We start from the raw sequence: 26,395 nt of genomic DNA on the forward strand, positions 1-26,395 counted from the left end.
TTGCAAATGACATGACTGACAAGAGACTATTTTCCAAAATATACGAACAGCTCCTACACCTTAATATCAATAAAACAAGCAACCCAACCAAAAAATGTGCAGAAGACCTTAATAGATATTTCTCCAAGGAAGACATCTAGATGGCCAACAGACACATGAAAAGATGCTCAATATCACTAACTATTTGAGAAATGCAAATCAAAACTACAATGAGGTATCACCTCACACCAGTGAGAATGGCCATCATTCAGAAGTCTACAGATAATAAATGCTGAAGAAGGTGTGGAGAAAAAGGAACCCTCCTACACTGTTGGTGGGAATGTAAATTGGTACAGCCACTATGGAGGATAGTATGGAGGTTCCTTACAAAACTGAAAAAATAGGCTTAGCATAAGATCCAGCAATCCCACTCTTGGGCATATATTTGGAGAAGACTCTTATTAAGAAAGACACATGCATCCCTATGTTCAGAGCAACACTATTTACAGTAGCAAAGACGTGGAAACAACCTAAATGTCCATAGACATAGAGGACTGGATAAAGAAGTTGTGGTATATTTATACAACGGAATAGTACTCAGCCATAAAAAATAAAATAATGCTGTTTGCAGTAAAAACTTGTATCCAAATGTTTATGCCAGCATTATTCATGGTGGTCACACCCCAGTGTCCATCAACTGACAAATGAATAAAACATGGTGTATCCATATGATAGAATATTGTTCAACCATAAAAAGGAATGAAGTACTGATATATGTTACAACATGGATGAACCTGGAAAACATTTATGTTAAATCAGTGAAGCCAGGCACAAAAGACCTCATGCTATGATTCCATTCACATGAAAGTTCAGAATAGGCGAATCCGTATAGACAGAAAATAGGTCAGTGGTTGGACTGGAGGAGATGGTCAGAGTGGGGTGATGGTTAAAGGGCGCAGGGTTTCTTCTGAGATAAATAAAATGTTCTAAGTTGATGGGTGATGTTGGTACAGCTCTGTGAGTATACTAAATACCAATGAATTGCACACTTTAAATGAATTATATGTCACATGAGTTACATCTCAGTGAGTTGTTAAGAAAGTGGAATACTGATATATGCTGTAACATGAAGGAACTTTGAAAACATGAGGCTGAGTGACCGAGGCCTGTCCCTCAAGGGAGCCCAAAGGTATTTATTATACTCATAGGTGTAGTCTATAAATCAGAAATCATTTCTACCATAAGCAGAGTTGCCTAGCAGTACGTAACCTGTTGGCTTTTATGGGGTTACCAAGGGAACAGGGCTAGAAAGTTAACTAAAGGACAAATTCCTACGCAAAAGGTGGAAAGATACTGCTCCCTTTGCCCTCAAACAGATACTGAATTCCTTTACACCCACTTATTATGTAATCAGAATTCATTCATCTTGGCTTATGTGATTTCTACCTTTGGAAGAATCAATACTATTTATACCAAAAAGCCATTTTTGTTGTTGTGGCTGTTTTAAATCCACCGTCTTTCAGTTAATTGGAAAACTGATTGTGTGGATACTGACTCCTTGTGATAAGGAGTTAACAAAGTCAGGACATTTTAGACATTGCCAGAGCATAGATTTTTCTCTGTTAGTGTCAGAGAGAGCTCCTTGTATGCAACTAGAATGATCGGAGGTAGATCTCTCTGACTAAAGGTATCCTGAGATGCAAAGTTCCCAAATAGTGACAGCATTTTGAAATGATGATCACAGCTGACATTCTCATTGTAACTGGCTTGCTGTTTGTGGAAATGTGCCTGATGTACATGCATTGGTCTTTTATACCCTCTCATGTGAAATTACGTTCAAAATATATTTTCCTTGAGTACTTTTCTTCTGTGAAAAACAGATACAATATATGATGTAACTCAAATGAATTAGTCAAGTTCCAACTAATAGCCAATTAGTGGTTTATTTGCAAGTTTGCATCTTTTGGAACAGGAGTGTCAATCTAAAGGCTATTTGTTTTCATTAACGGTTAACAGCAATTCAAGTTTATCTTGGATAATTCAGGTTTATGTTGATTCTTTTGACACAATACAGTTTTTCTGAAAACAAAAAGTTCACTGATACTCATAGAAAGTGATGGCTTTCAAATTATTTTAGCCAAGTGTGTTCCTCTAATGAAATCTAATAGGGAAACCAATATGTAAAACCAGTTAAAGAGGAGTTGCCTGCTTGGAAATGGAGAAGGGATAATAGGGTCTGGTGTTCTGCAACAGACTGCTAAAAATCTTTCACACTAAGGCAGCCTTGATCTAAAGTATCTGGAAATCCAAAGGCTGTGAGAACAGTTAGGAAATCCCTTGTATAAGGCAAAGCACATTAGTTAGAATTCAGAATCATCTTCACAATTACTTCGCTAGGCCACGTGAGATAAGCCACTTTACCTCCCCGGGTCTTTGTTTTCTCTGTATGGAAAATGGAGGGGGTGGAATAAAATGGTTTTTAAGGTTCTTTTTTTCTTTTTTTTTTTTTTCTTTAAGAATTTTTTTTCTTTTGTATTGATATAGTTGATTTACAATTTTTTTTTAATTGAAGTGCAGTAAATTACAATATGTCAATTTCTGGTATACAGCACCATGTCCCAGTCATGCATACACACATGTATATTCCTTTTCATATTTTTTTATTAAACGTTATTACAAGACATTGAACATATTTCCCTGTACTATACAGAAGTAACTTTTTTTTTGGTAATTTGTCTTCGTATATAGTGGCCAGCATTTGCAAATCTCAAATTCCCAAATTTATCCCTTCCCACCCCCTTTCCCCGAAAGATTCTTTCCAGTGTAGATACCTTTAGATTCTGGACCTGGGCCCCTTAATGAAGACAGGCACACAAAATACTAGGTTGAGGCTAGACCTTGGCTGAAAGCATATCGCAAAATTTAATTTTAGTTCATTGATCAGTATATAAAGATCTAGAAGATGATTTTCTTATTTACTCAGTTTTTAAGTTCTTGAACTGTAAGACTCTGTTAAATATAAACCAGGTACCAGCTTTGATATTTAAGAACTCTTATTTAATATACTTCTACTTGTGGGAGTTAATTGACTGCATATTTTCAGTGTTTGATGTTTTTACCTTTTATACTCACTAAGTTTTAAGTTTTATATACCACAGGCTATAAACAGAGGAAGAAAGTCACGTTTGATGATTTTTGAACGAGTTTTCATTTATGTGAACGCCCTGGTCTTTTGATACAATGCAGTGCTCTGAGAGTGACATTGCTCGCACTTGTCTTAGTCAAAGCCCAGGAAAGACACTTTTCTGGATGACCTTTTCCACTGTGTGCCTCACTGAGGATGTGGAGGGGGACATCTGGCAGCACACCAAAGCAAAGAGCGGGTGGGCGTGCTGTGGGTCTGAGCAGAAACCGGGAGACCCAGGGGGTTCTTCCTCATTATTGCTCTACATGCCGTGCAGTGTCCTAATGTTCAGGTGAGTGACACGGAGGTATGAGGATGTTTTCACTACTTACCACATTGAAATAGGCAAGACTCTTTTTAAAAACACATAAGCTTTCTTTAAAAATCCCTCTCGGATTTCTGTGGTCGCGGGCAGTGTTCTGTATTGTGACCTGTGGATGCTGGGTGTTACATGGACGTTTGTTTACCGAGAATTCATTGTGCTTTACATTTATGTTCTGTAACTTCGTGTCAGACTCCAGTAATGGTAATTAAGGGAAAAATAATCAAAATAATATCAACCAAGTGCTAAATAATATCCACCAGGTGCTAAAATCAATGTAACAGATATCTTCCTTCCTAATCTCCAACTCCCAATCTGTATGACCCTTTGATGAGGTCTTCTGATTCTTAGACCCTTTGAACAATTTTGCATCTTGTCCTTGTTCCTTATTTTAAAAACTGCATCAGTTGCAACCTTTATTTTTAACACCTGTGTATGCATTTAAACTACAGCCTAGTGAATATTAATACTGAATGCTGTATCAAGCCTCTTACTTCCATTTCAAGAAATCTTACTGCAAACTCAAAAATGTTACAAATTGTTCCCTTAATTTTCCAATGAGGACACTAAGGTGCTAGGAATCAAGTTAACTTGCCTAAAGTTGCAGGACAAATAAATGGCTGTGTCAACATTTAGACCGAAGTTTCTCTGATAACAAAGCCCACGCTTTTTCCTCTAAGACCATTTTCAGTCTCAGAACAAGGACATGGGTCTGGGGAACAAAGCCTGCTTGAAAGCAGAGGAAATTCTGGGAGGTTTATGGCTCTCTTGATGGACAGTGCTAGGCCTGTCCTAAACCAAACAAAGTAAAAGAGTGACGAAGGAGAAGAGGTTGTCCTCAGCAACTTACTCAGCCACTGTGGTTGGTTGACACCATTTTATTCTGCAAAACAAATTGTGAGTGGTCTCTGGACTGAAATGATCTGTTTGTGGACTTCAGAAGGGGTCAGGGTCCATCATTTAGCTCTCTGTCATGAAGCCGGACAGTAATTGTCCACCAGGCTAACTTAGGGAAACAGAACTTGAATTCTAGAAGAACCAGATAGCTGGTCTAATGAGAGCAGTGAGGTCAACAACGGAACTGGGGTGGGCTCGGTGAGTAAGTGCTGTTTTGCAGAGTTTTCTGTTTGTGCATTGCCAGAGTTTCGGGATCTCACAGTACTGAGGCCCACGAGCGGGTTAATTTTACTCCTTGCTGAATAAAATATGTGAAGTGCTGGTGAGTCTAATACATAGTGTCCACATGTGGGAACCAGAGCATCATGTGATACTTTACTTCAGTTTCTGGGTAAATTCAACCCCTTGGATTTAAAAATGTGTCTCGAAAGAATTTTTCTATAATATGACTTCCAATTTTCCTTATTATAAACATAATAAAAATCCAGTATAAAAATAAGGAAACTAAAAGAGGGTAATATAATTTTCTATAACTCGACTATTCTAAAACATGCATTGCTAACTTTTTCCATTTTAATCTTTTTTTTAAAATATAGTTGAGCTCAGAATGTATAGACCATTTCATGGTCTTTTCTTTTTCATTTTATATAGGCCCTCCTCCTTATGATCAAGTTTTTAAAAACATATTTAATATTTATATGATGTTTCATCATGTGTCTAAATCACAATTTACTTAAACATCACCCTATTATTGGATGATTATTTAAAAAAAATTTTTTTTTAAATTAAGTGTAGTCAGTCACACTGTCAATTTCTGGTATGCAGCACAATGTCTCAGTCATGCATATACATGCATATATTCATTTTCATATTCTTTTTCATTAAAGGTTATTACAAGATATTCATTATAGTTCCCTGTGCTATACAGATGACATTTGTTTTTTTTATCTATTTTCACGTATAGTGGCTAACATGTACAAATCTCAAACTCTCAAATGTATCCCTTCCCACCCCCACTGTAAGACTGTTTACTATGTCTGCAAGTGTGTTTCTGTTTTGTAGGTGAGTTCATTAATATCCTCTTTTTTCTTTCTTTTTGGAGTCCACATGCGAGTGATATCATGCAGTTTTTTTCTTTCTCTTTCTGGCTTACTTCACTTAGAATGACAATCTCCAGGTCCATCCATGTCGCTGCAAATGGCATTATCTTATTCTTTTTTATGGTTGAGTAGTATTCCATTCTATAAATATACCACAACTTTATCCAGTCATAGGTTTTTTTTTTTTTTCCTTTTCCCCTTGCTATTAAGGCCACCATAAATATACTTATGTATAAGACTTTTTTGGGGGGGATATTTTGACATGTTTCTTAGGCAAGATTTATAAGAGTAGAATTACTGGGTCAGAGGGCATTTTTAATTTTTACTGCTGTTTCTTAAGAAATGGCAGAAACAGATTATAATAGACATGCATCAGAAAGCATTTTCTTCGGAGCAAGTAGTTAGAAAATAAATTATGGTTGCCATTTGTTCCCTTCTTATATTTTCTTTTCAAAATAAGGAGACTTGAAATTAATGGAACAGTGTGAAACAACTTTACTTATTTTTAGAGTGCCTAATTTAAAAGAACTAAAATTATTTTATCACAGTAATTCATACAATTCTTTGAGGTAGGCAGCACAATTATTATATCATAACTGAAAAAAATGGAGCTAATGCTTTTTTCAAATACACTCAGTCAGGGTTTGACAAAGCCCCAAAAAAGTCTTTCTCTTTTAAAAATAAGCTTACCTGCTGTGTATCTGTGACCTTAATTTAACTTCTACCAGGAAAGTATATACCAAGGGGAAAAATTATAGATGCCACAAGTACTTAATCCCCTTTATAGGATTTCATCAAAGAAGAAAAGGACTGAAAGTGCATAAAGATGAAATTCCCTCATTTTAAAGTGTCCTAGAGAATTCATGTGAAGAACGAATTAGCACATGTTTTTATTCCCTCCTTGAATACATTTAAGCATTAAAATAGGGATGTTGTCATCAGTAATACCAAACTTTCTACCTGTTGTCCTCCTTCCACATTTTTTCCTTGAATTCTAGATGGATAAGTATGTCTATTTATTTCTTTACAAGTACGTATAGATTCTTCCAATAGTCATCATTCAACAGACATTTATTTTAAAAAAGTTTTATTTATTACACAGGAAAAAACACTCTTGTATTATAAAAGACCACAAAGATGTTAAAACTCATCAGCTTCACTGGGTTATTGTGAGGATTAAATATGTGGGACTGAGCACAATGCTGTGTATCTCATAGATAAACAATCAGCACTAGCCATTGGGAACATTAGATTTGCATATTAGTTTATCAGAAAGCCAAATATGTAGGGAAGTTTAGAGAGCAGGGAAGGAGTTGTTGGAGTGGTCACGTGGTCCAGATGAGGCACCTAGAGAATGGTTGGAAGTGTTAGTAGAGGGGCCAGGTTGAGCGTCTTTAATTAGGAGTGGAATGAAGGGTGGATGAAAGGGGTTTTTCAAAAGTATTCAAAGTCTATTCAAAGAACTTGACAACAGAAAACCTCCCCCAGGGAGCTTGTAGTTACCAGCAAAGCTCCATTTCTTAAGATAAGTGGCTAGTATATGATGGATCATTTTATTACTTCTCTCTGAAATATAAACAACACACTTTTACATACGTGATATATTTCATAACAAAAATATAAAAGAGAAAAAAAAGTTTTTACTGTCATCATTAAAAGAATAGAAAATACAATAATCATAACATGATTCCACCTCATTAATAAAGGAATTTGAACTTGGAAACTGATAGCTTGACCAATCTTTGATATTTTCAGAGGTGAGGTTTCATTTTTGTTACAAGATTTTCCAGTAGCCGTTAAATAGAAAAGATGCCATTGCATAGTGAGAAAAGAAGTCCAACAGCAGAAGAAAAGAATACGGTTGAGCATGTCTTACCAAAATAGGTGGAGAAAACGTTTGAGAGCCATGAGCCGGAGATTATACAAAAGAGCAATTCATTTTTATATTTTGAGTTGATATAAAAATGTGCTTCACAGATCATTAGTCTGTCTGTCCATGCACATACAAGTTATGTGTGTTGCCATTTTAAACAGAAGCAGTAACTCTCATTAGGTGAAAACTGAATGAGGTAATATCATGGAGTTTCATTTATGGAAGGAAGTTCTGGGAAAAGGACATGACTATTTCAGTAGAAAAAGGCTTAGTTTGCAAAAGATGCTGCAGGGATGGCATTCTGCCATCTTTGATAAAAGAAATTTGCGAGAAGACACTTTTGTAGAGTGTGACAAAGGTGATTTTATAGAAAACGTGCATTTGAAATCAGAATGTTGATTTCTTTATGCACATTCCAGCCCATTTGCAATGCTTCAAGATTTAAAAATCCAACCTGATTAAATAATTCATTTCTACAAAGGTAAAATTTTTTTAATAATTAAAATAGTGCTAATCACCAATGGGGGAGATTTATTAGACTTTTTTTGAAGAACTTTATCAGAAAATTTTAAGCTGACAAGTATTTATTTTAATAATAATAATCCTCTTATTGTTTTTAATGCTGTGTAGTTTTCATATTCTTTGCCTTGTGATAGTTTTTTCGAGATTTCAAGTGAGCTGAATTTGGAGTATTAATAGGTAACAACAGGCAGGAGATAAAACCACGCAGGTATAGCTGCTTGTTGAGAAATTAATTTGGAAAAAGTCATGAAAATGTGAGGGAAGGTCTTGTCTTTGAAAGTAAATATGACTCTGGGAAGGAGCAGAAATAGCCTGATGCAGGTGTGATGGCAGGCTGCTCTCTGATTTTTGGATGAGATCAGTTCAGAGAGTTTGGCTTTGTTTTATAGGCAGAAAAGCCACATGGAACATTCTGATAAGGCAAAAAAAAAAATGCAACAATGTTATTTTAAAGATATCAAAGCTGGGGGGGGTCTTTTGTTTATACCTAACATTTGTTTAGAGTTGGTGTTCCCCTAGGAAACGCTAATCAAAGTGCTCTACCATGGACTGGGTGGCTGGCCAGCTGCTAACCCCTTTAGTTCATCCAGTCCTGCAGGAGATGTTTAGTAAATGCTGTGTATGTGTGCGTGCGTGCATCTGGGAATCGAGCAGGCAACGAGACAGATACGTAGTCCTAACCCTTAGGGGGCTTCGTGTTTGATCTGGTGGGGGCAGGAAGACGTGAAACAGCTACAAAGAAAACATACAGGGTACAATGAAATGATACAAGAGGACGTCTAGTCTGCTCTGCAGATGACATTTTGCTGGGGCTAAGAAGAGCGTAGTTATACAATAAATACTTTTTGATTGGACGCCAGTGGCATTATTGGAGGCCTAAGGTTTTTTTTGAAAATTCTTTAATTCATGAAAGTTTTTACTTATGAAATTCCAGATCTTACTCTTGTCCTCAAATAACTAGCCTAAGAAAGAATAGGTATCTGCCTCTAACCAGAAACGTACGAAAGGCTGTGAAGGTCCCAATCTGAGGAAGAAGTAACTAAAGGAAATAAAAAAGGTGGCATCAATTGGGATTTCGGCTTTCTTTGTGGATCACTGCTGTGTTTTTATTCTGTTCTTCATTATTGGAGTCTTGAGAGATTCATGCCGCTCCCCACAGGTGTGATTGTTGTATAGATAATTGTATGTTCTAGGAGAAGTTTTGTAAACCTTATTTCCTCTGTACAAATCGACTGGTTAATATTTAAACATTTGGAGTGAGACACATTAACCTGCTGGAATCACAGATTTATAGCCCATTACATGAATTTGGGTGAGTCTCATCTCACTTGAGGCTCATTTTTCTCATCTGAAATAATAATAGACATTTGTCATTATTGTTGTCAGAGTTCAATGAGATGACATGTGGAAATTGCCTGCTACAGTGCCTGGAGCACGTTCGTTTATCAGCTCGCATCAGGCTTCCGCAGTCCCCTCAATAGCATTGTATGTAAAGTACCTAGCCCCTGACAACTTTGCAATAAACCAATGTCTTTTTTCTAAATGTTATTAGTAAAGAGCAGTTATTAGATGAGGCTTTCTTTAGCTAATTCCAGAGAAGGAAATAATCACAGAATAGGACAGAAAAAAAAAATCAAGACTCATATCTCAAGAGAAAGTATTTTGGGCAATAGTAAGACATAAACTGTTTGGCATCATCACTAGGTACCCAATTGTTATGAAAAGGGTACACAGTTTCATAGAAGTTGTCAAACACATTATAAATTAAGCGTGTGATATATCTATATTAAAATAAATGGTATCCTATGAGTTGGACCTGGTACTTGACATTCATTGTATATGTGGCCTATGGATTGTGAATATATAGCTCTCTTTGTCTTTTAAGTATTGTATGTTGTTATTAACATAAGTGAGTATCTGTTTTATTGCTCAGAAGGGGAAATGAAATGAAAGCACTAAGTGTGGAAAAGGCACTTGAGTGGGGAGCTGTCAGCCAAGATGGGCAGTAGGGACAGCTCTGGCCTGGGTTATGCCAGGTGGACCTTTATGGGAGGTTTCTGCCATCATGTTCTCCTTCTGGGTGTGATGGAGCCAGTCAGTCCTTGTTAAGAGTTTTTGGGTTTTTGTATGGGCTTTTCTGGTAGTCGTCATGGCAATTGTCAACTGTCCTGGCGCTATTGGGTATGTTACTTAGCATGCTAATACATTACACTGAGCGGATAATGAGGCTCAAGGTCCACTGGAAGGTAAATCCTCCATCATCTTGGACTGGGTTCTAACCAGTTCTTGTTCTCTGCAGCTGCTTCCTAAGACTTAGATTTTTTAACTTTATTTTTCAATCAAAGTATAGTCAGTTATACTGTGTCAATTTCTGGTATACAGCATAATGTCCCAGCATGCGCATATATATCTATATACCTATATCTATATCTATATATCTCCACATACATAAATACATATATTCATTTTCATATTGTCTCATTAAAGGTTATTACAAGATATTAACTATAGTTCCCTGTGCTATACAGAAGAAATTTGTTTTTATCTATTTTTATATATAGTGGTTATCATTTGCAAATCTCAAACTCCCAAATTTATCTCAGTTGACTTACAATATTACATTAGTTTCAGGTATACAGTGTAGTGATTCAGTTATTTTATTTTTTTTCAGATTATATTCCATTGTAGGTTATTACAGGATATTGAATGTAATTCCCTGTGCTATACAGTAAATCCTTGTTGCTTATCTATTTTATAAGTAGCAGTTTGTGTCTGTTAATCCCATACTTCCAATTTGTTTCCCCCCTTCCCCCTTGGTAACCATAATTTGTTTTCTATGCCTGTGAGTCTTTTTCTGTTTTGTATATATATTCACTTTTTAGATTCTACATGTAAGTGATATCATACAGTATTTGCCTTTCTGACTTTTTTCACTTAGCATAATACTCTCTAGGTCCATCCATGTTGCTGCAAATGGCAATATTTCATTCTTTTTTATGGCTGTGTATATCTATCTGTCATAAACTAGTCATCTGTTTGGGGGCACTTGTATTGTTTCTATATCTTGGCTGTCGTAAATAGTGCTGCTGTGAACATTGGGGTGCGTGTACCTCTCTGAATTAAGAGTTTTTGTTTTTTTCTGGATATATACCCAGGAATGGGATTGCTGGATCATATAGTAGCTCTAATTTTTAGTTTTTTAAGGAAACTAAACGTTTTCCAAAGTGGCTGCACCAGTTTACATTTCCATCATTAAGTATTGTATCTTTATTTTGCAATAGAAAGTGCAACTTCCACATGGATATGGAACAGAATTAGGTGGTACTTAAGAGGGCATCAGATCAACTGAATTCAAGAAATGGTAATCAGATAGTAAACAGAAATTTATTTTCTGTAGATTTCTGTTCTGTGCAAAGAACTTTCATATAATTAACTTTTTGACCTTGGATCAAAAGTTGAATTTTGAACAACAATCCATTAAGGTGGGTATCATACAGAATTCTTCTTCTCTCCCTCCCTTCCTCCTCCTCTTCTCTTCCTTTTCCTTTTGCCTCTTTTTAAAGGAAAATAAAAGACTTTCCCAAGTGTACAGACAGGAAACAGAAGAACTGGGGACTTGGGCACATTTTATAGATCCAGGTCATTTTATCAACTGCTTGCTGTGTCTAGGGTAAGCCGGTCACATGCACTCATTCCCTGTGTACCTTCTTTATGAAGGAAGACTGTGTTTGGTTTTAGTCTCTTTCCATCTCAAAAGTTGCTTTTCTTTTGCCTTTGGAACATTCTCCAGATGAAAAGCACCGAGGATGAAGACACTTGAGCTGTAATGCCGTGTGGTTTAATCCGTGGCCTGTAAATGCAGCAGCAGCATCTGCTTAGGGACCCCGACCCACAGGAGCCCTGATCTCCCAGGTTCTGGAGCCGAGGGCTGGCCTTACAGAGAGGTGCAGTGAAGGCAGGCCTCTGCTTCGAGGAGAGGAACTCTGACAGGAATCACTCACTTACCAGACATTTTGGAAACCTTACATTGGTGTCATTTGTAGTAGTCCTCAACAAGCAGTGTTGTGATCCAACGGTTTAATAATTTGCTCAGCAATTACTTTGTTGCTAATTTTGAGCTTGTTGGAGCAGGAGTGATTTAAAGTGATCTTGTTTTCCTACACCCCTTAAGAGAATTCTGAGTCCAGATTCTTTTTTTTTTTTTTTAAGGATCTAGGGCGTAGCCCATCATTCTCCTGTAAACTCTGTACCTGACATCCCTGATTTCCTGGGTTGTAGCCTGCATAAGTCTTTGGATCAGTTTCCCCTTACTGTTTAATACATATTTTTTCATTCTTAATTCAGGATGTTGAGGTGTGACCTGATGCGGAGTAACCGTGATAATTTGCAGTTTGTTTTTATCTATGATTTCGATTTCAGTCACTACCTTTCTCCACCTTATTAACCCATTAATCAAAAATTGCCTGCGTAGATTTGTTGGTTGGAAAAATTAACTGCTTCCAAACCTTAGAGATGACTTCAAATGCTGGTTTCAAGTATCCGAGAGTATCCTGGCAAGCCAACATGTCCTTGAACAATAGAGGTCAGTCCGCTGTGGTAGCTCAGTCTTGTGGTTCTCTGCCTTGACTGGAAGTTAAGAAGCTGCAGCCAGTACCTCCTTCAGAGAAATCCTAAGTATAAATTAGTCTGAAATTAAACAAATCCCATTTGGCAAGGGCATGAAAAATGTCCTAGAGTCTTGGATATATTTAAATGCCGTAGATGGTGAAATTTGCAGCTCATTAAATATGAGGAAATAATTTAAATAATAAACCCTCAGATTTCAAACTCACTGTTATTTTTTTTCCCCCCCCTTCAATTTCCAGCCAGGAAATAGTGTCATAGAAAAACAATCCTGTGGTTCAACTCCCTGCTGCAAAAGAAGTACATTCAAGTTATCTTAAGCTAATTCCTTCAGCTGAGTGTCTAACCAAGTCTTGAAAACCTCTGAGGGACATTCTATAACTCCTTTGGCAAACCCTAGCAATGCTGAAATGACCTTGCAGTTGAAAGGTGGTTCCCAATATTTAAACTGGATTTTCTTGCTGATGTCAGAATAACATCAGTGAGTTTTTATGTGTGAGTGTGAATATCAGAGATGGAAAAGATCTATCTTGAGAGTACATGGGAAGTACTTACAACAACACTTTATATTTGCCACATTATTTGTTGAAAGAGAAGTTTTGGGTTCTCTTACTCTTTCAAACATGTTGTAGAAATAGTTCTTAAATTTGTTCCTGTAGAATTCTTGCTAGGTAAATTATATTTATGATATGTAATCTTTCTGTAATAGTAACATTTATGATGGTGTATGAGTTTAGAAGAATCCGTGGGTACTTTCTATCCTGAGATTTTTATGCTTTTTTTTTTTTTTTAAGTTATGACTGTGAATGATGGAGGTTATTCAAAAAGGCCCATTTTACCCTAAATGTTCTAGTTCTGTTTCTTAGACTATAAATAGGGCAGATAAGATTTGGACAAGTCTGTGAACTTTCCATTGACTTTATTAGAACAGTGTTTTCCACTGGCTATTCTTGAGGGACAAGGTCAGATCTAACATGAGATTGACTCAGCAAAAATACCATGAGTACTGAAAAATAGGAGAATGAAAGCCAGAATATGAGAAATGACAGATGTTTGTAGGCTTAAAATAGTTTACAGATTCATTCCGTGGTTCCCATCTACTTTACATGTATTCCTTGGATAAATATCCATTCTTGAGGTTTTTATATACCTTTTACATGTTCTAGATTTCCAGCATTTTTGTTTTTGCCTAAATTCTGCATCTGAGAGTGTTTCAACTTGTATTTTTATAAGTGCTCTCTGTACTCGGCACATCCAAAATCCAGTCATCCACCCAGACCTGCCCTTTCCTGTCTTAGTGAATGGTACCACCATTTATTTGTTCTCAAACAAGAGACCTTTTTCTATTTCGTATACCTATATGGTTAGGACTAGATTTTACTCTAAGTTACAGGAAGTTCCCATTAACAGTGGTTTAAACAATACAGAAATTTATTCTAACTGCACATAAAAATCTGAGTTGGCACTTGAGGACTAATACAGTGCTCTGTAACATGAGGGACAAGGATTCCTTTTATCTTATTACTTTGTCATAGATGGTGGCATCTGAGTTCCAGGCAGCAGGTTGGAGAAAGGGAAAAAGAACAGAGCAAAGGATACACTTGTTTTGTCTCATCAGAAAGATTCCCAGAAGCTGCTTCATGAACATTTTTGCTTAGTATCTCATTGACCTAGTCATATGACTACCTCCTGCAAAGGGAAAGTGGAAGCCACAGTCTCCATTCTGGGAAGTCACGTGCCAAGCTCAAAACTGGAGACTGTCACCATTGAAGAAGAGGAAGATGGTTCTATATTTTGGACTTCCATGAACATACTTCTGATCATTCATAGAGCACTATCAGCTCTTCCATAAGGAGGATAACCCCCAAATTCCATCAAGTTACTCGTACACCTCAATGTCCTTGGTCTCTGGGTATGCCTGATGGAGATCATGGCCAGCTGTAGCTTCTCGTCGCTCAGTACCCTATCTAAGAGATGTTCTTTTTGTCCCATAAGCACTCAAAATCTAGTGGTAGAGAAGAAGTAGAATAACGTCTGTAAAGCTTCCCGTTTAGAAAAGAGGAAAATGAGAAAGGCTAAAGATCACTGTTCGTGGCGGTTACCCAGTTCTGCTCGACAGGAATTATGAAGACTCTCTTCTCCAGCACTAGAAAAGCTTGAGGATCTTTCTGGCAGCTCCTGGCTTTTGCTGTCTGAGCTGAATTCCCTAGTCCATGTTCTGTGACTTCTGACTTTGGGAGATATTTCTGAACTCCAGTCTCCTCCGTGGCTGCATTGGAGCACATGGTCCTTGAGGATGCAAGGCATTCATGGTCCATTTCCTGCTGATGTAGAGTAGGGGGCCCAGGGATTGCTTGGGGGCAGGGGGGAGTGCTGAGGAAGATGCACAGAGGTGAATTTTGCTAGAAAAACCTGTAAAAGGAAAGAGCCAATAGTGGTACTCCTGGGAACATATTTTAGGGTTAGATGGAGAATGAGGACCTGACAAAGAAGAGAGAGAAAACAGGAGTCAGAGAACCACAAAGGTGGGATGTCATGTAAGTCACAAGATGAGAGAATTTCAAGAGAATGTGTTCCAAAATACATGTTTCAGAATGGCCAAAAATAGACACAGTGAAGTGTGCATAATGTTTGGTAATTAGAAGTCATTTGAGACCTTGCAAAGCAAAAGCAATTTCAATGGCCAGTTGGTGGGCACTGAGCCCACTTGTGGTGGATATGGGCATATAGGGGGACAAAGAGGAAGTTCGAGCCTGCTGATAAAGGGAACAGGAAGTAAGGAGGGTGACCTGAAGTTGAGACTCACTTGGATTCTCAGATGCAAGGTAGGGTTTCATCTTGCAAGACCGTGGGGAGGATGTCATCCACTTCTACTCTGGTCCCTCTCTCAGCTCTGGATCAGTTGATGTGCTTTGTCATGGCAGGTGCCGTTGACGGGGAATTTTGGGTTGGTTTTCTTCTTCCCCTTGCAAGAAAGTTGGAAGAGCTGATGGAGGAGAGCCTTGGCCAAAGCTCAGGTCATTTACAAATGGTGGAGGAAAAAGAAAGACTTTGATGGCCAGAAATACTGATTGCAGAGCCTTACTGTGTAACAAGATTCATTAAATATGACTACTTACTATGTGCAAGACACTGTTGTGCATGGCACCAATTCAATGAGCGCCCCCTCAAAAAAAAAATTATCTTTGTAATTCAAACTCGGCTACAGCCAGGTTTAATGGAATGACTCTCATTTAAGTCCCTAATACAATGATCCATGTAGAGAAATTCTCTTAGGATTTGGGAGTAGCATTAACTGTGTCTTTCCTGAGAAATTTCACTTGTCTGTTCCTTTTGGCTGAGATTACTAGATAACATCCTTAGACGTCTGCAGCATGCCAGGCACTGTGCCAAACACTTCTATATTTTCTTAAGATGTTCCCACGATATGTCTTTAAAGAAAGTACTGTCATAATTCCACTGGTGAGGTTAAGTAACAGGCTACTATGTTTTCCTTGCCTTTTAGCTGTCAGGAAGCTTAGAGCTAGGTGCTAAGCCCAAAACAGCTGTTGCACTGACCTGGCCTTTCTCTTCTTCCCTTTCTTTCTTTCTTTTTTCTTTTCTTACCTTGCTTCCTTTCTTTTCTTTTTGTAAAAGACATTTATTTTGCCCTAGGTTATAATCAAAACTCTTAAATACTCAGAAAAGATGACTTAGTTTTAGTTTAAGGCTTCTGACATCATATATATGTGTATGTATGTGACTATTTTCCTCATGTTATTTCTTCTTCTACACTTACTTCATCCTTAAAAATAGTTGTATTTGTATATTTGTCTTTTTCTGTCTCTCTTATTTAGTATAGTAATCTCTAGGTCCATCCATGTTGCTGCAAATGGTATTATTTCATTCTTTTTATGGCTGAGTTATTCCATTGTGTGTGTGTGTGTGTGTGTGTGTGTGTGTGTATATACATATATACACACACACACACACCACATCTTTATCCAGTCATCTGTCCATAGGCATCTAGGTTGCTTCCATGTCTTGGCTATTGTAAATAGTGCTGCTGTGAACTTTGGGGTGTGTGTGTATCTTTTCAAATTATAGTTTTCTCTGGATATATGCCCAGGAGTGGGATTGCTGGATCAGATGGTAACTCTATTTTTAGTTTTTTAAGGAACCTCCATACTGTCCTCCATAGTGTCTGCACCAATTTACATTCCTACCAACAATGTAGGAGGATTGTCTTTTCTCCACAGCCTCTCCAGCATTTATCATTTGTGGACTTTTGAATAATGGCCATTCTGACCTGTGTGAAGTGATACCTCATTGTAGTTTTGATTTGCATTTTTCTGATAATTAGCAATGTTTAAATACCATATATCACTTATGTATGGAATGTAAAATATGTTACAAATGAACTTGTTTATAAAACAGGAACAGACAGACATAGAAAACAAACTGATGGTTACCAAAGGGGAAAGGGTGGGGAGGGATAAATTAGGAGTTTGAGATGAGCAGATATAAGCTACTATATATATAAAATAGATAAATACAAAAGTCCTACTGTACAGCACAGGGAACTATATTCAATGTCTTATAATAACATCTAATAGAAAAGAATATGAAAACAAATATATAATGTATAACTGAATCACTATACTGTACACCCAAAACTAACACATTGTAAATTAATTATAGTTCAGTTAAAAAATTGTATCATTTTTTAGTGATCAGATACATTTTTAAAGAGAAACAGGGTACAGAACAATTGAATTTTACTTTACATTTAATTGTATTCTTATAGTGCCATTCTGTTGTAATTATGAATTGAGTTCCCAAGTTGCATCTTAGACTATGGGTGTTTTTCCTAATAAAATGATGACACAACCATCTACTGTAATTATGCCCCAATAAGTCACGTTTGTCTCTTTATACATAAAACGTTTCCAACCATGTAATACATTTTACGTGTATGTTTTTGGGAGAGAACTAGTAAAAAAAAAATTTTGAGAATGCAATTTGGAGCAAACAATTGTGAGGAAAAATGGATGCTTCATGTATTAATGTATTAATTTTCCTGGTAAATTTTTAGTCTGGGGAAACTGAATAATTTTTTATTGTTAAAATATGGAATTATGGAATAATTTGTAAACTGTGCATTTAAAGTAATGCTTTGGCATTAATTCTTATCTTCTATAGAATTTCTATCCAGAAATTTTAATGAAAGATTGCAGAACAGGACCCTCAGATGACTTGCAGGCTATATAAACACATAGTTTATTTGGCCAACTGTGATTGGTCAACTTGAGTAAATATGATTTACAGTCTAGGAGATTAGGAATCTAATCTTAATTTCCTCAAGTTTATATTTAATTTGACACATTAATAGAAATGATTTATAATGTAGAACACGTTTTCATATTAACCATTAGTCATTATTAATCATTAGTCATTACAGGATAACTAAGGATGAATAAAGTTTTCAGGTTTCAGCATTAGATGATTGTATTTTTGAGAAATTGGTAACATAGATAATTGCCTTGATAGTACAGGCAATTGCCTTGAACTCTTAAGATTTTCTCAATTTAAATAAGTTGGGACATTTTTCTTGACTTACAATGAATTGGGAGACATGGATTGGATTGGATTGTAAATGTTTAACACAACTTCATCAGTTAACCACTGGTTTACTAGGGTGGAAAGTCTTACATAGGTCTTCAAACTATAATTCCAGAATGACAAGACCTGCCACTCAGATCACTCTTTTTTAACAAATGTGTAAACTACTTTTCTATATGCTTTACTTTGAGATAGCAGTAAAATACATGATAGTGCGTTTCATTAATATTTGTTGAGTACCTTCCATATGCAAGGCATAGTGTGGGTACTTTGGGGATAAAATGGTACATCAGACTTAAACTCTGTGCCCAAAGAGGTATCAGTTTAATGGGGAAAATCAGACATGTCCACAAAATACATAAGGCCCTAATATAGGTGTAGATAAAGGGCCCTGGGACTTAAGAATTTATGTATCCTGAATCCCCCAAAATATTTGATATGACCAAGTTAAAAGTGATTAATCAGAGTTTGATAACCAATGAAACAGATACAAAAACCCTAAATGGTTACAGTAGACAACACATTAAATACATAATACATACATACATATATTTCATTGAACATTTTCAACTTGGTGGGCTACAAATATAAAATGATTTTATTTTCTTCAGTCACTTCTGCTATGTCATGGTGAATTTCTTCTTTACATGGCTTAACAACACTTTGTACCTGTCCCCTATTTTCCAGTGACTTTCAGTTATTAAACCCTCTGGCCTGGTGTGAGGCATAGATCTCATATTCAGTTCCATGAGTATCTCCTGTTCCCCCGTTAGGTCCAAAAGCCCCCCCCCCCCCCCTTTTCCAGGTGGGGAGTAAAGGTGGCAGGGTGGAGAGGGATATGGTTTGCCTCTGGGTCACCACTTCCTCTTCCCTCTTTTGGGTCTGTCCTGGTTCCCCAAGGTTTATGGGGCTCCTGGGAGGAAGTATAGGGGAAGTTGGGTCCTTGCATGCATTGCGTTGGTTGTCATTTGGTGTTGGGAGGGCAGCCTGGTCTTGCAGTGGCTCAATCTGGTTCATCCACTGCTATTCACGTCCATTGGTGTGGGGGTTTCTGTAGACTTGGTAAAGAAGGTTTTGGCTTTCACAGGACAGGGGCATCTTTGGAGGGGCTATGGTGCCAGCCTCCTCCCCTAGTGGGGAATCAGGAAGCTTCATAGCTCATGTCTCCACCTCTGTTCTTTGTTACGTGGACTCATGGGAACATCTGCTGTCCTCTGCCTCCTGAGGATGTGGGGGAGCTGTGTGGGGTTGCTGTCCACCCTCATTTCAGGCACACTGTGTTCTTTTTGCCTTGTGGGAACCAGTGCTCCTGCGTGCCCCCTTTTCTTGGAAATACCTCGTCCATGATGGGCCAGAGTGCCTAAGTTCATATATGTCCCAAACATACGTCATGCTCCCTTTAGAAGGCTGTTGCTTTGCTCCAGTGGTAAGATCAGCGTGGGTCCACAGATTTTGTAGCCCTTAACGGCACCGGATGGTGGCCTCCTTTCCTACAGGCTAGTGATTGTCTGGAGTTCCTTTTTACCTGGCTTCAGGAACCCGAAACCTCATTTACTTTGAAATATATTCATTCCTTATAACCTGGATCATCTCTTCCATTTCTTTTCCTTTCTCTTGACTGTTTATTTGAATTAAATAAAATAGTGCCTGGGGTAAAGGATTGAATGGTGGTACCAGCTTCGCTTCTGTTTAATCAACTATGAGTGGTATTTGGCCCCACTGTTTTTGACCTGCTTAGGATGATTTACTGAATTACCTAATACGTTTGTGCTCAACTTTGGATTCCAGTTGTTAACTCCAGGGCAATGGGGGAAGAAATCTTAATATCATGTTACATAGAGAAGAAATTGAATGTCACCTGTATTTCTATACCTAACTATGGATATTTTCATCATTTTAAATTTCTTTTTTATCTTTATCATTAACATATGCTACTTGTTTAGTTTTTTCCCTGCCTTCTCCCAATGAATGTGGTTGTAAAATATCCTTTCCTTGTGTTACTGCAAAGTATGAAAATAATTTTCAGTGTAGACACTTATTCCATTGTATATTTGACATTGAACATTTCACTTACTAATTAATCATTACTTAATCATTTCACAATTTTGGATCATTTATAAAAATATAAGTAATGCAGGGAAGAACATCTTTGGACAGACATGTTTTTTCGCCTCCTATATTGGATTATTCCATTGGGAGGAGTGAAAATGTCTACTTCATGAATGACAACAGGAGTTAATGAACTTAGATTTCTGAGAACCTTGGAAAACATTTTATATTAAATACAGTTCTAGTTTGGTGTTGGTTATACTTCCTGAATGGTATCACCTCTGACTCTGGAAGAGGTTTTCAAATTCTTCCTTTTGGTCATAGCTAGTTTCTGTCTCTTAGTAGATTTTCAGTGGAATATTTTTATTATTTAATATTTTATTTTCATGGTTGGCAGCAAGTGAAATATTTATTCCTACCCTGGGATTTTGGCAAAAGCTTTCTATAACTCTAAGAAGCTCAGCAACCATTTTACGCTCTCTGCCATCCAAGACCATGATCACTTCCCTGAACCCAAACAACTTGGCAGATTGTGGGGGAAAATTCTTGAGTGCCTTTTCTGGAAACTCTGTTAGAGGCCCCTGATCAGGCTCATTTCTCTTCATGAGTTATTCTAATAGTGTAGATAAACTTTTGTAATTTCCTGGAATATACCCAGGCCTTTTATTTAATAAATGCTTTCCTGTCAAGGGTCTGAAATAAAATAAAACAAAATATTAGAAAAAGATAACGCAAAGCTGTCTGTTCCTCATCCCAGCTTAGGTGGGCCAGGTGTGAATGCAGCTGATCAGGGCGCTGAGTGAGCAGAATGAACGTATTTCTAGGGCATAAATGGTCTTGGAAGCGAACAGCTCTCATAGAGACCACTTACAGTCCATCTTTCCCCTGGGAGAAAAAGAGCAGTGTCCTAAACACCAAATATGAGCAGAAGGATTTCTAAGATGCAGGTCTCCTGCAGCGGACATCTGCTACTAAAATGAGTTAGGAGAAAACCACCCACGGGCATCCTTACCGTTGAATTTCTTTGCAGTCATTTCCTGGGGGCTCACAGTCACTGGGTGGTGCATTCCGGATAATAAGGTTAACGCTGGCATCATGACACAGCTTAGGACCAGCTCGGATTGCAGTTGCTCTTTGAGCAGGCCACACCAAACAGGCCAGGTTGGAGGTCAGGTGGATAGATCTCGGAAGACATCTGAGGGGCCTTTGTGAGTGAGTGAGTGGGGTGCAGAGGGTTGCCACGGGTGGGTGTGGGGAGTGGCTTGATGAGAGAGTAGGGGTATAGCACGTACTTGATGTGCAAGAGGCCCTGGGTTCAATCTCCAGTGCTTCTATTAAGGAAAAAAAATTAGAAAAAAATTTTTTTTTAATTTAAAAAGGAGAAATTCTTATTAAAAAAAGAAAAAAAGAAAGGCCTAATGATTTGGATCTTCATTCAAGATTCTTGGCTAATGGCATTTCCTAGGACTGGAAGGGGGACTAAAATAGTGGGGATTGTGCCACAGCGGGCTGGGCCCACCGGGAGAGGACCTAAAAGAATAAAGAGGGGGCCTAATGGGAGAAAATGACAGGGAATAAGAATTAATATTATGGCTCAAGTCCAGAAAACTAACTGGGTCATATTCTCAGCTTTGGATTTCTCTCTGCAGGAGTGACATAGAAAAGAAGAAACCCAAACTGCTCTGTTGTCCTGTGACATTCTGTAGATCATGTAAGCTTCTTAGGTAGAAGGAATGTCATCTTTCTGTTTGATTTTGATGAGCCAAATACACCATACGCTGGTGACCTGACGCTTCTAGTGTCATCCAGTTACAGCAGAGCTGACTCGAGGCAAAACGAGGTGAATTGCCCTCCTTGCCTCCATCCACGGAGGGTCAGCTGGGCTGTCTTGCTTCCCCTTGTGTCTCCTTTTGAGGGAAGAGAGCTGAGGAAATGGATACATTGGAGGATCTTTCTAGAGGTCTGTTGAGAGGGATGAAGTCTAAGCTAGACATCAGGGTATCAGAATCACACTGACGTGGAAATGATGTCAGAAATCGGATTATGACACTGTACTTTGGCTTCCTTGATGGAAACCTATGGGTGATTTAGCCAAAGTCAGGCCAGCATGTTGATGAGGCATCCTTCTCTTACTGTAAACTCTTGCCCAATGTGGACTTCTCAGATCATGTCTAACTGTGAGTTGTAGAGTAGGGGTCTGCTCACAGAGATCAGACAGTGCATATCCTGTCATTATGACTCTGGAGTGACATATTTAGGGGGAAAAAAACTAATATTAAAGGAGGCCGTTTGTTAAGTAGGGGTCAAGTGGCGAGAAGAACTGGAGGAGGGCTGCAGGGACAGCTGAAGGACAGCAGGATTCCAGATTCTTCTCTTAGCTTAGTGTGTAAGTTTATCACTAACACGACCTTACTTGTGCTGTCTGCCGGCCGCCATAAAGGCGAATCAGGACATAAAACTGAAAGAAAATTTACGAAAGAAGAAAAAGATTTTCCAAAAAGACAAAACAAATAAAGATGATATAAGAAATTAGATGAACGATTTTAAAAACCAAAGCAAAGAAAAAGCTGAAAGAAATAGATGAAAATTTGTATAAAATTTGCTGCATTGAAAAGTAAAATGGATAGACTTAATACAAGTTGAGGACAATGTCCAAATGGTGATTTTTTAAAAAAAATTAAAGTAAGTAGAAACCAATAGGAAAAAAATGAGAAAAAGGCGAGAAAAAGAAGCAGACATAATGAAACATAAAAATGTGTGTGATTTAAAATAAAAGACAAAGACAAAAGTAAAAACAAGAAGGAGGAAGACGAGAAAGATGGATGGTAAACACACACACAGAAAAGTTAAGCGGCAGCGAGTTGAGATGATGGCTGAGCTGTGAAGTAGAGATGTTTTTGAAAGGATAACATTTAACCTAAATAAGAGCTCAACTGACCAGCCAGCTGGGAGCCAGCAAGTGACAGGAGTCCTTAGCAGCATTCTCTGAATTGGAAACAATTTTCCATAGTATGCGGCCTCCCCCTAATGGGGGAGGGAGGAGAAAAGAGAGGAGTGTGTGCTCTTGGACACCTACCCCTCCGCACACCTTGGGTACCAGAGCCCCGTCAGCACTTCTCAGCAGTTAGGAGGCCGGGGCAGGCCCCTGGGGGCCTCAGCCTTGCGTGTGGGCTCCCGGCCCTGCAAACTCCACTGCAGATTCCAGTGAAGCTGATGCCATTAATCCTTGATTATCTGTGGTTACGGAAGAGAGCGTTAGTTTATGTAATTGAAAATAATTTATATTTAGCCCTTGGGTGTGCGGGTGTTAAATTTTTTTTTTAATTGAAGTATACTCGATTTACAATGTTAGTGTCAGTTTCTGGTGTACAGCGTAGTGATTTCAGTTATACAGATACATAGTTTTCATGATAGGTTATTATGAGATTGAATATAGCTCCCTATGCTATCCAGTAAGACTTCGTTGTTTATTTTATATATGCTGGTTTGTATCTGCTAATCCCAAACTCCTAATTTATCCCTCCTCAGAGGGTTTTTTAAATTAACAAAAAAAGACTGACCCCACGTGCCTTCTCCAATCTTCCTAGAGGTCACTGCTGTTAACACTTCTCTGTGTTTCATTCTTGACCCTTTTCTCTGGATTTAAAACAGTTAAAGTGGTGTAGTATTTTGTACGTAAACAATAATCATGGTTAGCATATATGAAATGTTTACAGTATGCTAAGTACTGGAGATGCATTGTGCTGTTTGACGGACTGACACCTGTGCTGATTGATTCACTTCCTTGAACCAGCTTTGTGCTCTCTGACTCGGGCTTCGTCGGGAAATTGAAACCTGAGAATGTAGTCAAGGCTCTTACACAGCCTTACTACCCAGCACAGAGCAAGGCACTTAGTAGGCATACGATATTTGCTGGATTGCCTTGAGCAAATCCCTTTTAGTATTGTCTAATGCAGACTTTTAGTCCTTTTAAGTGGTGTAAAATTTTCAGTTGATATTCATCTTTTTCAGTGTTTTTCAGTCTCGTGCCGGCATCCTTCCTAGCAGCGATGTAGTTTGTGAGTTGAACGAGGAAGCCTTTCAAGGTGGCAGGTGTTGCCTTGTGTTCTGTTTCAGGCGTCTCACCCATTCTGTGGCCCCTGTGCCAACAGTCCATGCTTGTCCTTTCTCTGAGAGGAAGAATGGGTGGAAAACCTAAAATGGAAAACCAGGGGACACGTGCCACACTGGAAAAGCTTCCTCATTCAGTTGGTAACGTTTACCATTGTCTCTCATACACCTTTCCCTTGTCTCCATTTTCCATGTTTTAAAGTGTAGGAAATTAACGTCACAAGAGATTAATAGTAAGATATTCTCGACCTCAAATAGTTTCCTCTGCCTTTCTCTTAGTGAGTCGTGTAAAAAAACTGTTTCTTCCCTCCTGTTAAGTTTAGTTGCAAATGGGCAAGTAATAGGCTTCTTAATTTTTCCTGCTGTGGGAGTGCATCTGTCTGGAGCACATTCATATTTCTTCCCCACTCAGTAGCAGCAGGAATGATTCCCCTCCTCCCTTAATTTCTTTGTGGTCTCTCCATGTCTCTGAAAATACATCTTCTAACTTAATTTTCCAGTGTGGTGAAATAGGCAAGTGTGTCGAACACGTAGTGAACAGGAAAGAAGATGTTTTTGTGCACAGAGATTTAAGTGCCGTCCAAAGTCAGGCGAGCAGGTAGGTAATTAAAAAACATCAATCTGTACAAACATAAAGAAATGGTCCAGCTGGGAAATTGGACCAATGTAGAATTCAGCAAAATCTACTCATTCCCAGTGTGTCTCTAAACTTAGAGAAAAAGTTTTTGGCGGGATGTGTGTATAAAAGGGATATTTCTCTGAAATACTGTTATTATCCCCAAGGTAAGTATTTATTCTTTTGTTTAGAATTTACATATGGTAGCACCTTGTGCTTTAGGAAATGATACGTACAGACTGGAACACTAGAGGGGAACCATTTTTTTTTTTCTCAATTTCAGCTCAGTGTGGATGAAATTTAGATTACTATGGCATTTTATTTTTTAGATTAGCATGGAAAAATGTTTTTTCTTTTTTCTTTTTTTTTAAATAGCAAAGATAAGCTCTGAGAGGATTCGGGTGTTCCACTCGCTGGTTGCTATGTTTTGGTTTTCTTTATGAAAAGACTTAATATTAATTGCACGTCCCTTGGTAATCAAAAATATAGAGGAAAAGGAAATGTAATCAAATGTGGGTACATGGTCCTCGCTATTATGAGTCACAAACATAGGCAGCTTTTTAATCTAACCTCATTGTTCCTTATAATGACTTTTTAGGATCGTTAAGGCAGACTCCATTAAGCACGTAAATGTTTTGAATAGAAAAAATTTCTAAAGTATACTGCAAAATTTGTTTATGTTCAGCATATTACAGATAAATTAAACTTTTCCTAATGGTGCAGGGAAATCTCGTGAGCATTTGTTCTTTTGCATTGCTGGAAGACAGTCTAGAGCACTAAAGATGAGTCACAATTGTCATCATTGTCCCCAGAATAACTACCTTTTGTGATCATATAGAATATTGTGTGCAGACACACTTTTAAGTGCTTTACTTGTATTAGCTCATTTAATTCCTGGAAGATCACTGTGAAGCAAGTACTAGTACCATTCTCATGCTGCAGGTGCACTAACTGAGGCACAGAAAAGTTTAGTAACTGACCTAAGGTGGCCCAGCTCAGGGGCGGTAGCACCAGGATTCACATTCAGGCGGTCTATCTCTAGAGCTTAACCCCTCAGCGTCTGGCTTTATGGCCTCTAAGATAAGCAGTGGGATTGGGCACAAGTTCAAATTTTGGCTTTGCCAGTTGGTATTTGGGTGAAGAGGCAAGTTCATTAACTTTTCCAAGTTTCAGTTGCCTTCTCTTAAAATGAGGACGATAATGGCACTGACATTACAGGATGCTGTAAGGAGAGATTGCAATAGTGCAGAAAAGAGCTCCGCACTTAGGGAGTCGCCAAGACATAGTAACTTTTGTTGCTGCCGTTGCTCTTTTTATTTCTCCTGCTGCATGAAAGAGTGAGAATGTGCACATGCTTCTGTGATGTGGGGAGACACCTGCACACTTGAAAAATGGCCCCTAAGTTTGCTAATTTTGTTTTGCTGTGTTTTGGAATCTGCATCTGTGGTCTTTTTCCTCATTGGTTGTCTATTATCATTCTTTGATTTGGTCGTCAAGAGTGTGGGCCCCTGAAATCCCA

The 26,395-nt window shown here is 38.0% G+C and overlaps 1 long non-coding RNA gene across 1 annotated transcript in view; it reads left to right on the forward strand.

Annotated features, from left to right (window-relative positions):
• Positions 1-4,453: 4,453 nt before the first annotated feature.
• The window catches only part of LOC141575935 (uncharacterized), a 273,778-nt gene continuing 251,836 nt past the window's right edge, over positions 4,454-26,395 (forward strand). Inside the window, exon 1 of the long non-coding RNA XR_012504044.1 lies at positions 4,454-4,580. This is a non-coding gene — a long non-coding RNA (uncharacterized LOC141575935). The remainder of the gene's footprint in view (positions 4,581-26,395) is intronic.

This window comes from Camelus bactrianus, chromosome 34 (assembly GCF_048773025.1).
Source record: "Camelus bactrianus isolate YW-2024 breed Bactrian camel chromosome 34, ASM4877302v1, whole genome shotgun sequence".
Taxonomy (NCBI): domain Eukaryota; kingdom Metazoa; phylum Chordata; class Mammalia; order Artiodactyla; family Camelidae; genus Camelus; species Camelus bactrianus.